Raw genomic sequence first — 12462 nt, 5'->3', positions numbered from 1 at the left:
AAAGTTTGCTGCAGCTCAATTGAATATTCCCCTGTGGCGAAATATCTTGTACTGATCTCTGACATTTCGTTGACCTTTGACTTCTGACCTCAGTTACCATAGTAACTATTTTCTTTTAACAGTACTTAACATACCAGTAAACCTTGCAATCCATATCGAGTAGTGAGTCTCGGTGGCGGTGTGGGTTGTAGTGGGGTGGGGGGGGGGGTAACTATTGTAGGGTGGCAGAAAGTCCGTACCTGAGAGGGAGGTAAAAACCTTTGCGAGTAAATATACCCGGGTGTATTGTGGGTATGTGTGTGCATATGCAAGTGTCTGTTTCATCGGCAAGCTTGTGTTCAAAACTCCTAAACTGCTGGGACGATCTTTTCCCTTCAAACTTGAAAGGATATTGTGTAATGCCGACTTTCAGAACAAAATGTCAAATCTCAGATGTCAAAATAATTATCTCAGAGGTCAAACTAAGCAAATATGGACGTTTTGCTATAATTCGCAGGCAGTCGCGCCCCAGAGCGCGGGCTCCAGTGTCCCGGCAAATAGAACCGCAAGTAAATAACCACCCATCCGCTGAACCGGGTTGTATTTATATTGAACGGGGCCCCGTGCACTTTTTATGGTCCATTTTTTATTCATATAGATATCCAGATAGGCCCATTTAAGGGTCTTCTTGCTTTTTATACAAGGACAAATGTGGAATAGAGGTGCAAACCTCACAAGTTGATATATAATCAACACACATTAGTAGCGATTGAACTCAACAGGTATGCGAAGTTCAAATGCTGTTTTCTTCAGTACAGAGTTCCTGAATTAGTGAGTGGTGTGAATTTGATAAACACTATTATTGTAGCCCTTTATTAAATGTCAATTGAAGGATGTTTGCGATGAGATGTTTAACTCAGTGTCACTTTATGGAAAGGTTTGTTCGTTCCCCGACCAATCTTTATATAACAAACACAACATGCAGACCAGGTTAGGGAGGAAGCCCGGGCAATCAGCTTCAGCGACTTGTTTGCAATAACTGACACTTTTTTCAACAGAATGAATGTTAAAAATGTCAATATATACGTTAAGATTTACTTAAACGGGGGGGGGGGGTGGGGGTATAGGACGGTGTAGGGGTGGGAAGGGGTGTTGCATGGAATTACGTATTTTGGGTTAAAACAACTTCAAACATGACAGATACTTATTAAGTTTCCATAGTCTACCTGTTGACTTTGTCTATCGACTTTGTAAAGTTCACTAGAATGAACCCTCAATATGCTCTAAAGTCAAATTATGGTCAGGTCTGTCCATATTTTATATTATTTTATATATTGCCATTGTATATTTATATTGCCTTCCTTAGACATCTCGTTGTTCAATATCTGGGATTAACTAGATTCGAGGGTCAACCCCTCCAAAGAAATACTTCTGAAACTTCTTGACCGATGTTTGGCAAGCTGAAATCTGACGGTAAATCTTTTGACCTTTACAGTATTAGCTTGGGTCGATTTCGTTTCCATTGGATATCCACGCTATGGAGATAAAACTACACCTAGTATACCTTCCATCACGATCTATAGTTCAGGCGATGATGCTTATCATAGAAACTTGGTCAGATTGGCGTCAGGGTACAAACTTTGATCCTTGTTAAAATATCGATCTTTTTAATTATTTATTAGTAAACTTTTTATTGACGAAGATATTTCTGCAAATCATCTAAGAGGAACGTGGCAGACCGAAGCGTTCAGCGGGAAGGAGACATGTGACCAGAAATATGATGAAGATTTCGGCTGTAATTTTGCTGGAAAATGCTGTGTTCTCTCTCAGTGACCAGACCTGAACTTAATACTTCGTTAACGATCAACATGTATATTTTGTAGAGCAGAGAACTGGTCTTCTCAGGAGGATGAAATTTTCGCCCTGCAAGTAAATAACTTTTATATCCTGTCTCTCTCCGTATGCATGTAAAGCTCAATATTTAAGCAACATAAATGTAAAATAAAGTGATCTTGTTGTTGCCTTCTATGGCGCGCCGTTAAATTTGTGGCGCTCTTTAGAAATACGATGTCTTACGTTTATATAAGGTAGCTATCCATACGCCATACAACTTCCCCATTGAATTAAAGCACTACACTATCAAATGAATGCCATCTCTAAGACGTTGCTGAAGTCTTCACCATGTAAAAGTTTTCTACTTTCTCCTGGATTGCTCACTCATTGACCATTCATTGCACCTTCAAATTCTCATATCATGACCATGAATGATTTTTGGCAATGAGAGACAAAGGTTTCATCACTTTGTAAACAAACCTCTATATTTACTCACAAATAAATCAATTCCCTACGCTGCTCTTTGAAGGCATAAAGGGGTCTGAAATGATCGCATCAACGTGTCCAATTTTCGAGCTATATGTTCTTCCGGTCAAGCACTTCGTTATCCAAGCCCGGACACACAAAACAATCATATTTTGCTAACTTGTCTAGAAATATGTTCACCCTGGTGCATTCTGATTAGTCTTCCTGAGCCCGGGGAACACCGGGCCGATTGGAATGAGCCTCTGAAAACGCCACCAACTGTGGACTGGAGGTAGATCAGTTGACACATCATAGGAATCCTGAGGTCGCTGGCTCGATTCCGTTCTTTCCAATACAATTTGTTCTCTTTGCTATATGTATGATTTTCTAACTGTTTTCTTTCCTCTCTGTTAATTGTACTTTTTAAGAAAAACAATCATGATAGAGCACGTGAACGAAATCTTGCAACTGAATCTATTCTCAGCATCAGTCCCCTTACATGTGATCATGACAGTGTTACCCTAAAGCGAAGACTCACGAGGCCCTTCGAAAGCGAATAGGTACAACACATGATCCCGGTCAAAAGTTAAGAGAGAAATCTAATTGAGCCTCAAACCAATGAACCGTGCACGTAAGAAATAGGGTTCGTGTTCCCCATAGAATATACCCGCGCAGCGAGTATTTTGTTCAGTTGTCTGATTATCGCCACCCTAAGGGCGTGAAACTCCGAGTTACAGCTGCAGTTACAGCTTACATATATATATATATATATATATATATATATATATATATATATATATATATATATATATATATATATATATATATATATATATATATATATATATATATATATATATATATATATATATATATATATATATATATATATATATATATATATATATATATATATATATATATATATATACACATTGGTATTTTTGTTTACTTCAATGCATGGTAGCTGGGACTTAGGTTTACCTCGGGGATAGGTTTACCTGACACCAGGTAAACCTAAGTCTAGGGTCTTCTTGTTCAATCAATTTCACTTCCTTTGAGGAATGATTATTTCGAGTTAAGAGAAAACCTCATAAACTTTTCAATTCCGAAGTTACAAAAAAAAAATCGTTCATTTAAAGGGTAAAATTTCCCCTCAAAAGTGGAGGTAATTCCGAAGGGTATATAACAGAATTACGAACATGGTATATATGTTGATCCCAACTTTACACCTCGATTTTGACCAAATGCGGCTATATATAGTTCCGAAACTTACAGGTTCCTCTAATTACACTGAAATCTTCGTGTTTGTAATTTTTCTTCCATTAATTTGGGATATTTAAGAAAATAAGAGTTTCTATTTTAACTGGCAAATTTACACGTAACGAAACAACGCCCCCATTCATAAGCAGTTCTTTCTGTGTTCGGTGGTAGGGCAGTCGATCGGATCGTATCGTTGCTATCCCAATAGCCTACATTCAACGTTACTCTATGTGGGCCTAGTCATGTAGTCTACAAAGGAAAGTGCCGCAGGTTACCGTAAACGTTGCCCATTTGAAGTTGGCTTTTGGAACTTTGGTGGAGTATATGCATTGTAAGTAAATTCCTTAAAAGTGTTCCGGATATATTAATAACATTTAGAGTAAATACCTTCATGCTGAACACAAATAAAGTAAGACCATGGTTAGAGTTAGAGTAGACTAGCCTAGGCCTAACGTTAGCCCTAAATTGGACCTATCAGTATTACTGGCTATGGTAAATCACAGCTGCCTGCTACTGTCTTTGCTGATACTCGGAATATAAAATGTGATATATAAATTAAAGTATATACTTGTAACAGACTGGTCAACCTACACATTTTGCAGCCTGGTGATCTTCCAGATCTTTTAAAGTAAAGGCTTAATAATTGACGCACCTCCAAATATTACTAGGCCTACTAGTAGCATACTACTATTACTATACTAGCCTACTACTACTGTACTGTAGCTAGTACTAGCAACTATACAGCAGGCAACCATAACTTTTTGCAGCCAAGCAGAGTTAAATATTTCATGAGTTTGAATCCATTTCAGGTATATGCTGATCAAATTGTGTTTGTGCATGTTTTGGGGCATTTGGAAATCTTACTCCCTAAAAATAACCAAAATTACCTCAATATAATACCACTAATCTCTGGGACCTGACCTTTCTGAGGTTAGAGGCTCAGAGCATAGCAAACAGCATCCAAAGATAATGGATGTTTACTTAGGCCCTTCACTACAGTAAGCTTATCGACAGATGTGTCAATTTAGGGGTATGAAAGAACTTGCATTCGTGCGATGCAATTTTGAACCATTTCACGAAATATAAATCTTTGGGTAGCCTATGTCTCAATCTCTCTGCCATAAAATAAGGCAGTCAGAAAGTCACAACTCCACAAAAACAGATACACAAGCAAACGGAACACTACAGTAAAAGAAAGGGCCTGATAGATTCCATAAACGAGTTACAAAAGTAAAAAATGTGAAAATGTTTGCCGTCTCAGTACAATATTCATCCCCACAATATTCTCTATATGTGTTAGTGTGCATCACTTAGCCCTGTGCGTACAGTAGTAGTGGTGTGTCATTGGTTCTGATTCAGAGAACTAAGTCACACAGGGCCTCAGTGTAGCAGTGTACAACAATTTTTTGTAACATGAGTTTTTTCCCCCTGCACCTACTGTATGGGATGAATCATGGCTGAAGGTAAACAATTGAGTATTCATTTTAGAATAACAACGCAATCATGGCTAAGTAATTTAGGCATTTTGATATTGACTTTATGATGTGGGTAGTGTTAATAGTGCTGAAGTAATAGCTTGATCAAAAGTATTCCTCAAAGTCCCACGATGCCTTCACAGGGTGACCTACTGTACTGTACAGTCACTTGAGCACTTAGGAGTTTTTGCGAAAAGAGCAAATTACTTGTCCAAAATTGCTAGGTTTGATCCAGTTTTACGGAGTCCCATAACAAAAAAACACAGTCTGTGATATATCAATGGAAAAGTGTAAAGATTCAATGTAACATATTTGAAAGGATTAGAGTATGTTGAAAAACTACCAGCTATGCATTTTAAGGAAATAAACAGTACCTCATTGAACCTTGCATTGTGTTCACACTAATGAGTTATGAAATTGTTATCAGTGTCTTCATCATTAAAAGCTATTAATTAGGTTGATCAATGGTCTCACATATTAGTGCAATCACAGAGATTAAATTTCAATCAGGTTATAATGCCAAGGGAATCCAGACCTACTTCATAAAAAAAACAAATTCATGGCTCCTATAAAAATCATTCATGATAAAAACCAGCATACATACAGTATGTGCAACTAAAGCAGTTTCATATTGGGTATCATGTCCAAATAAAAGCTCTTGATTGTATTCAGTTTTCATACTTTTAAAAATGACCATCTGTGTGCAGTAATTTGGTGTTAGTAAGTAACATGAAAATGCACAAGACTAATGTTCAACAGGCACTAGATAGTTCTCATGTCCATAGCACAAACCAGGGAGTTGTTCCATTACAACTCCCTGCACGAACAGGCTATTATGATCAGAGTTGTTATGGAACAAATAAAACTCCCTTGTATGATGTTAGCACTGTACTGTGTGACAACACACTTAAATGCATACATGTGGTAACATGTTGCTATGATCCGATACTAGCTGGTTGGGTGTATAAATAGATCACCATTATGCAAACTGCACTGCACATGGTTTCCATTATGTAATAAGTTTCATTTTATGAATTTGTCAATCTGACATGTATGCTACTGTACAGTATATGTGTAGGCTGCATGTACAACTTATTGTATCTTAATAATATACAGCAAAAAACTATTGAGAACTGTGATTAACAACATTTTCAAAGTGACAGTTGGGGATCTAAAAAGACCACTGAAAGCCCTCTGTAGCGATATAACATGATACTAAACATTATATATCTCTGCAAGCTAGTGTACCCTGCTTTGAGATGTATGGTTTAAATAAGGTTTTCACAAGTTTGCCCTGTTGACCCAACCACTGGCCTAGCCCTAGACATACCAATAAATAGATCTATCCATGCTTCAAATTGAGTTTTCACAATTTGACCATTTTTACCTAAATTTCCTTTGAGCTTCACCAAAAACAATAGGCTTCTTGTACTTGTGATGCATCTATACATACATACTGTACCAACTATGAGATCTGTCCAATAAAGCTTACTGTCATGAAAAACAGTGTTAACAAGCTGGGATCACAAACACAGTACTCCTACCAATGCACACGCACACATATGCCATCGTGAGTGGAAAGTTTCAACATCATTGAAACCAAACATTAAAAATGAACTTAGTCATAATGCCAAAGTCTGTGTTCACGAGTAGTTCTGAGCTTAAACCCCAAATAATACGTTGAGGGACTAAATGTACCGGCATACATAGTCTAGGGTGCATGCAATTTTTAAGTAAATGAACTGCATGCGGGATGAGGCATTGAACCATGCATGAATACTCAGTCAATCCCTTGAAGTGATTGCATGCTAAATTCCTGGGTACAACTTACATACCAAATAATAGATCAATATTCAAACTTAGTAGTGTGGCATTTTTCTCAATTGTTGCATATGCGGTTTCCATGAAAAAAGTGATAGCTAAATTAACTAAACTGACATGAATATTGGACAACATGTACAGTACACTAAGTATTGACATCAAATAGGGAACTGCACTGTCAAGACTTCCACCTGCAATTTATGAAACAATTATCTGGACTTATTTGTGTTCATTCTCTTGTCAGAAAAGATGGCTTAAATTTGGCACAATTTGAGGAATGCATGAATGCAGAATGAGAACACCACAGCAGATATGCTCCACTTTATTGCAAGAAGTACAGGGCTGCAATTTCAAGGTCAACACAGGATATCAAAATACTGTACAGTAACTTTGAGCTGCTGGTTCATGCTGACCATGGGATGCAGCGAGAAATGGCTTATATGGAAATAAGGAGCTCCCACAAGCATATATTGCAAACATCCCCAGTTGTCTTTAATATTCAGTAAGTATTGACTGTGAGATATATTTTAAATCCCTATGGCCTGAAGTTAGTTTTCTAAAGTCTTCCCTTTAATATCCTCTAAGTCTGATCAACACACACTATACATAATATAAATTTACTGTACTAAGTTTCAACACGAACAAAGATGATGAAAATTTGCTGTTTATTTTCAAAAACTGTAAACGATCTAAGGCAACGGCTAACAAAGTAATGTAAGAAAGGCTTTCCACTTCCCACCAAGTCCACTGCCAAACCTTTTGTTTTACTTTGCTACTTCCACCATCATAGAATGTTATCAGAATTGAAATGACTTTATGTGTAGTCTTTGAAAACCAAATGTACTGTAAATCTGCCATCTGGCAGGCTGGAATGAATTGTACGTAGGATTGTGAAGCAAAGACGAGGTGTTAACACACCATCACATTTTAACCTTGATTATGATGTGTTTATTTGTACCTTTTGCAACAATGTCAATATCAAAATGTGAGGCTTTAAAAAAACATTTACATGGAATGTACTTCAGTGAAACTTTGACATATGATTGAAATGTTGTTTTGGTTTGTTGTAGGTTAACAAGAGCTGGTGGAATTTCTCCACAAGAGAAGGAAGTACTGTCATCAATAAAATCTACAGACAGAAGAATATTTTTACTGAAGATCAAAATTTTCAAGGAAAGGAAAGGCTTTCGATTAAAATTGGACAAACAACTTCTGTAGATACAATGAGGACTAGATTTATATGTCATTGCTTGGAGCCAGGTACAGTGCATTCTATGAGTTTGAATTTTTCTTTTTAGTTTCTGGACAGGTATATGACATGCAGCATACAAATTAAAATTTGTTAATGAATTTTCTTCCTTCACAGCATCATAAAATTCATTATTAATAATCCATTTATACAAATTCTTATGTTGCTGTATTTGAGAATAATTTTCGTTAGTAAAACAAAGATTTTAATCATATTCATTGCATTAACTATTATTCATGTAACTCCCTTACTTCACTGTACTGTATCAAATAAAACATTGTTTCACCAATCCATTATTCCAGTTGTTATACTGCTGGGAGGGGAGACACCAAGGTCTTTTAATACTTCAGTTACCCAATTAATGCTAACTAGATGCTCAATAATGCTTCCCACAATGGGGATGTTGGGTCTAGCAAACCTTAAGTCTAGTGGACCCTCAATGTAATGGGCATCCTCCCCCCCCCCCCATGTTGGTACTGCATGTGGTATACTTTTGTTAGTGAAACTAAGAGTTTCATCCTAGTCATTACATTGAGGGATGCTCTTTATTAAACTCCCTTACTTCACTGCAGCGTATTGGTAATCAACTATTCTAGTTGTAATGTTGCTAGTACTGTATTTGAGAATCCTTTTGTTAGTGAAACGAAGAGTTTAATGCTATCCAGTACATTTAGGAGTACTCTCTAAGTGTCTACCTTCTCAACATCATATAATAAATTATTAACAATCCATTATCTCTTTATATTTATGGCAGAGCTGTAGTCGAGTCCAATTAGCCAGAGCCCGATCCAAGTCCGAGTCCATCTGGTCTGAGCCAAATGCAAGACCCTTCAAGTCCGAGCCGACTCCAGATACCAAAGATCACCTTTGGTAAAAATTCTTGAACTGTTATGATAATTATGCACCCAGGAGGAAATTTACCTCATGCTATAATTTTTTTGGACCAGATAAGTGGCAGCAAGCTCTTCCTGGTTCATAAATGTTATAAAACTACTGGGAGGGGAGTCACCAAGGTCCTTCAATACTTTCAGTTACCCAATAAATGCTAACTAGACGCTCAATAATGCTTTCCACAATGGGGTGTTGGGTCTAGCAAACCTTAAGTCTAGTGGACCCTCAATATAATGGGCATCCCTCTTGTTGGTACTGCATGTGGTATCCTTTTGTTAGTGCAACTAAGAGTTTTATCCTAGTCATTACATTGAGGGATGCTCTTATTAAACTCCCTTTCTTCACTGCATCGTATTGGTGATCCATTATTTCAGCTGTAATGTTGCTAGTACTGTATTTGAGAATCCTTTTGTTAGTGAAACGAAGAGTTTAATACTATCCATTACATTTAGGAGTTAACTTTCTAAGTCTCTACCTTCTCAACATCATATAATAAATTATTAACAATCCATTATCTTTTTATATTTATGGCAGAGCTGTAGTAGAGTCCAATTAGCCAGAGTCTGAGCCAAGTCCGAGCCCACTTGGTATGAGCCAAATCCAAGACCCTTCAAGTCCGAGCCGACTCCAGATATTCAAATATGATCACCTTTGGTAAAAATTCTTGAACTGTTATGATAATTATTCACCCAGGAGGAAATTTACCTCATGCTATAATTTTTTCGGACCAGATAAGTGGCAGCAAGCTTTTCCTGGTTCATAAATGTTCAGCCCGGGCGCTCAACTTTCAAACCATGCAGGGAGAGGCAAAATCATATTCAAACCACGACCACCGCCAGGTTAGAACATGCTTGTGAGAACCCTGCTCTACTAAAAGTGATATTCTAGTTACATTTAGGATTGCTCATTAAGATTTTCAAATCATAATCATTGTCATGGTTGCTACTTTTTCTGATGTCATCATCATTTGTGAATTATTGTTATTGTTGCCATGTTACATTTGCCAGTATCAATTTTGCTTATTGTTCTCTCAAAATTGCAGAGTAGAAGGAAGAAATGTTAGCTAATAGTTATTATACCATATGTTCTTGGTCTCTAAATTGTTTACGCTGAGGTCAGTATGAACAGAAGTGTTTATAATAGTTTTCCTTTCTGTTAAAGTATTTTCTGAATCATTTCATTAATTTTATATTTATACTGGAATTTTCAGTAGGTGTTGGCTTCATTGAGGGTCAAAGGCTACTCAAGGTCAGTAGAGTAACATAGAGCATCTAACTCAACAAGGAAAAGTTGGTAGTCATATGTAGTGCATGTAGGTTTCTGACATTGAGTACTATTCTATAAATTTGTACAGTATAGCAGAAGCCCATGTGAGATAACTAGATATCTGAAACTGAAAGCCATGTTAACATGATAGTTCAATATTGGAATGATGAATGGAAGTTTGTATGCAGGTGTATCATGTGCTGAGTGCTCTTAGCCAAGTCAAAGGTTATTTGAGGCCAATATAGGTAAAATCTGAAAACCTTCATGATCCCATACTATCTAGTATCTTACTAGTAGCTGCTTTAATAGCTGAATCTTAGGGCAATTAATATATTTATCAGACCAAGTAATGTACCTCAAAAGACTTCTTAAGCTCTTTTGAGCCCCATTCAATATTTCAGTGTATTAACTTCATCATTCTTTTAACAAATTTACTCCAAATTGCTAGTTTCATGTTCTGGCAATGAACCTTTGTCATATCATGTTGCATGAGTGCTGTAACTGGTTTACAAGCTTGCAAAAGGAGGATAGGGTGTTGGGATAAATAGTTCAAAATAATATTACCAAAATGGTACCATATTTTGCTTTTCTTTTTTCCCATATGTTGCCACTGCTTGAATAAGACTAGTTGATAGGACTTTTTGTGAGCTCCACCTTTGACAACAAGGTACAGTAGACTTCAACTGCATCTTGTTGGCAACGTCCTAGGAAGTTTCAATAAACACAGATGTTTCTCTAAATGAGGAATCTGTGAACATTCCAATACTGCGAGTCTTTATTGGACATTTCAGCAGGAGGCAATAACCAATTCTGCTACCGTTACATACTGTATGTCCTTCATAAAATGCCACTTAAAGAACTGTATTACTTCCTTGGGAAGGTGAATTTTATTGTCAAATACAACATCTGTCAAATATTTAGTTTCCCAACCTGTCCAACTCCCCCCCCCCCCACCCCTCCATTTATCCCGAGTAGTTTACAGAAACTGGGACAGAACATTTTCTTGTGGGAAACAAGGTTAAATAATGTTGTTTGAGGTATTGAGCATTTATCTATATGTCCCTTTGGAATCTAGATAGGAGGAAGTAGCAAACAATGCAAGGAAAACATAAAGTTCAAGTGGATGCTTTAATTGCTTTTACCCAAAACATTGCTATATTCATTGATAAATATAATCCACTTCAAATTCAGTACCATTATACAACATGCAAAAGAGTTATGATATTGATGTACTTTCTGAATTTAGACCATTGCAGGGGAACAAGTTTAACATTGGTTTTTAATTTGACTGTACATTATGTAGAAAACACCGGTTACATAATGAACCTCAGATACAATGTCGTGTAAATACATATTACTGCTAGGAGCTGTTTAACAAACAGTGAAAGAAAAATTTATTACTTGACTATCAAGAGATTCGCAGAACTCCACTCCTTCAACAATATTTACAGTGGTGCAGACTTCAAAGCAGTGCAAGGGCAACAACTGCCTATCTCTTTAAGAAATTTCCAAGTGCTTTCATTTCTAGCATTTGCATATGTTCAAAAGAAAAATGACAAATTAAAAGATGTGGTCTTTTCAACATGTTACCACATCTCCCCCCCCCCTCTCCCCCATCAAAAAAAGTATTGCATGTACAGCAGTAACCCTTTTTGTACATGTGCAATATATGGGGCAGAGCCTTATTCATGACTTGACCAAGCCCTTTATCCATTTGAATAGCACAAGTTATGTCAGTGGTATTCACATCAATGCCTCATAGAAAATGTGCCTCATGGTCAATTTTCTAGCTGATAGCATGAATGTGAATGAGCTGAAGTTGTAGAAGTTGCTTTGTTTATATATTTCTGAAAGTAACATGAAATTTCATATTGATTTTTAATGAAAATATTTGCATTTATCAGTAATAAACAGAAAAAAGACATAATGATTTCTGCTATAGTGTCTTATCTCTGCCTCTTATGTTAAAATTGGGTTCATTGGTTGGTCCTTGTACTTCGAACATATTGCTCCCAAACTCAGCAAACCCATATTCGATCTGAAGATGCTAATTCAGACAGCTTACTGTTCTAGCAAGTTCTCGACCAATTATATTGATGAATTTGCATCTGGATGAATTTGCACTGGATGAATTTGAATCATGCCAACTATGTAAGGAGCCATTTCTTTAAACCTTGCAAGACTGGTCTATAGATTTTTAGCTAATTTAATACAAGCCGA

General features: G+C 36.7%; 1 long non-coding RNA gene across 2 annotated transcripts; it reads left to right on the top strand.

Annotated features, from left to right (window-relative positions):
- The first annotated feature begins 3176 nt into the window (after nucleotides 1-3176).
- On the top strand, nucleotides 3177-12192 carry LOC139965433 (uncharacterized). Of its 2 annotated transcripts, XR_011792249.1 has the most exons (5): nucleotides 3177-3871; nucleotides 7081-7338; nucleotides 7907-8096; nucleotides 8840-8955; nucleotides 9511-12192. It is a non-coding gene; the product is annotated as an uncharacterized lncRNA (long non-coding RNA). The 2 variants fall into 2 exon arrangements; XR_011792250.1 differs by lacking the exon at nucleotides 8840-8955 and having other exon boundaries at nucleotides 3180-3871.
- Nucleotides 12193-12462: the final 270 nt, after the last annotated feature.

Source organism: Apostichopus japonicus, chromosome 3 (assembly GCF_037975245.1).
Source record: "Apostichopus japonicus isolate 1M-3 chromosome 3, ASM3797524v1, whole genome shotgun sequence".
NCBI lineage: Eukaryota > Metazoa > Echinodermata > Holothuroidea > Aspidochirotida > Stichopodidae > Apostichopus > Apostichopus japonicus.
This window is presented reverse-complemented; position numbering and strand designations above follow the sequence as displayed.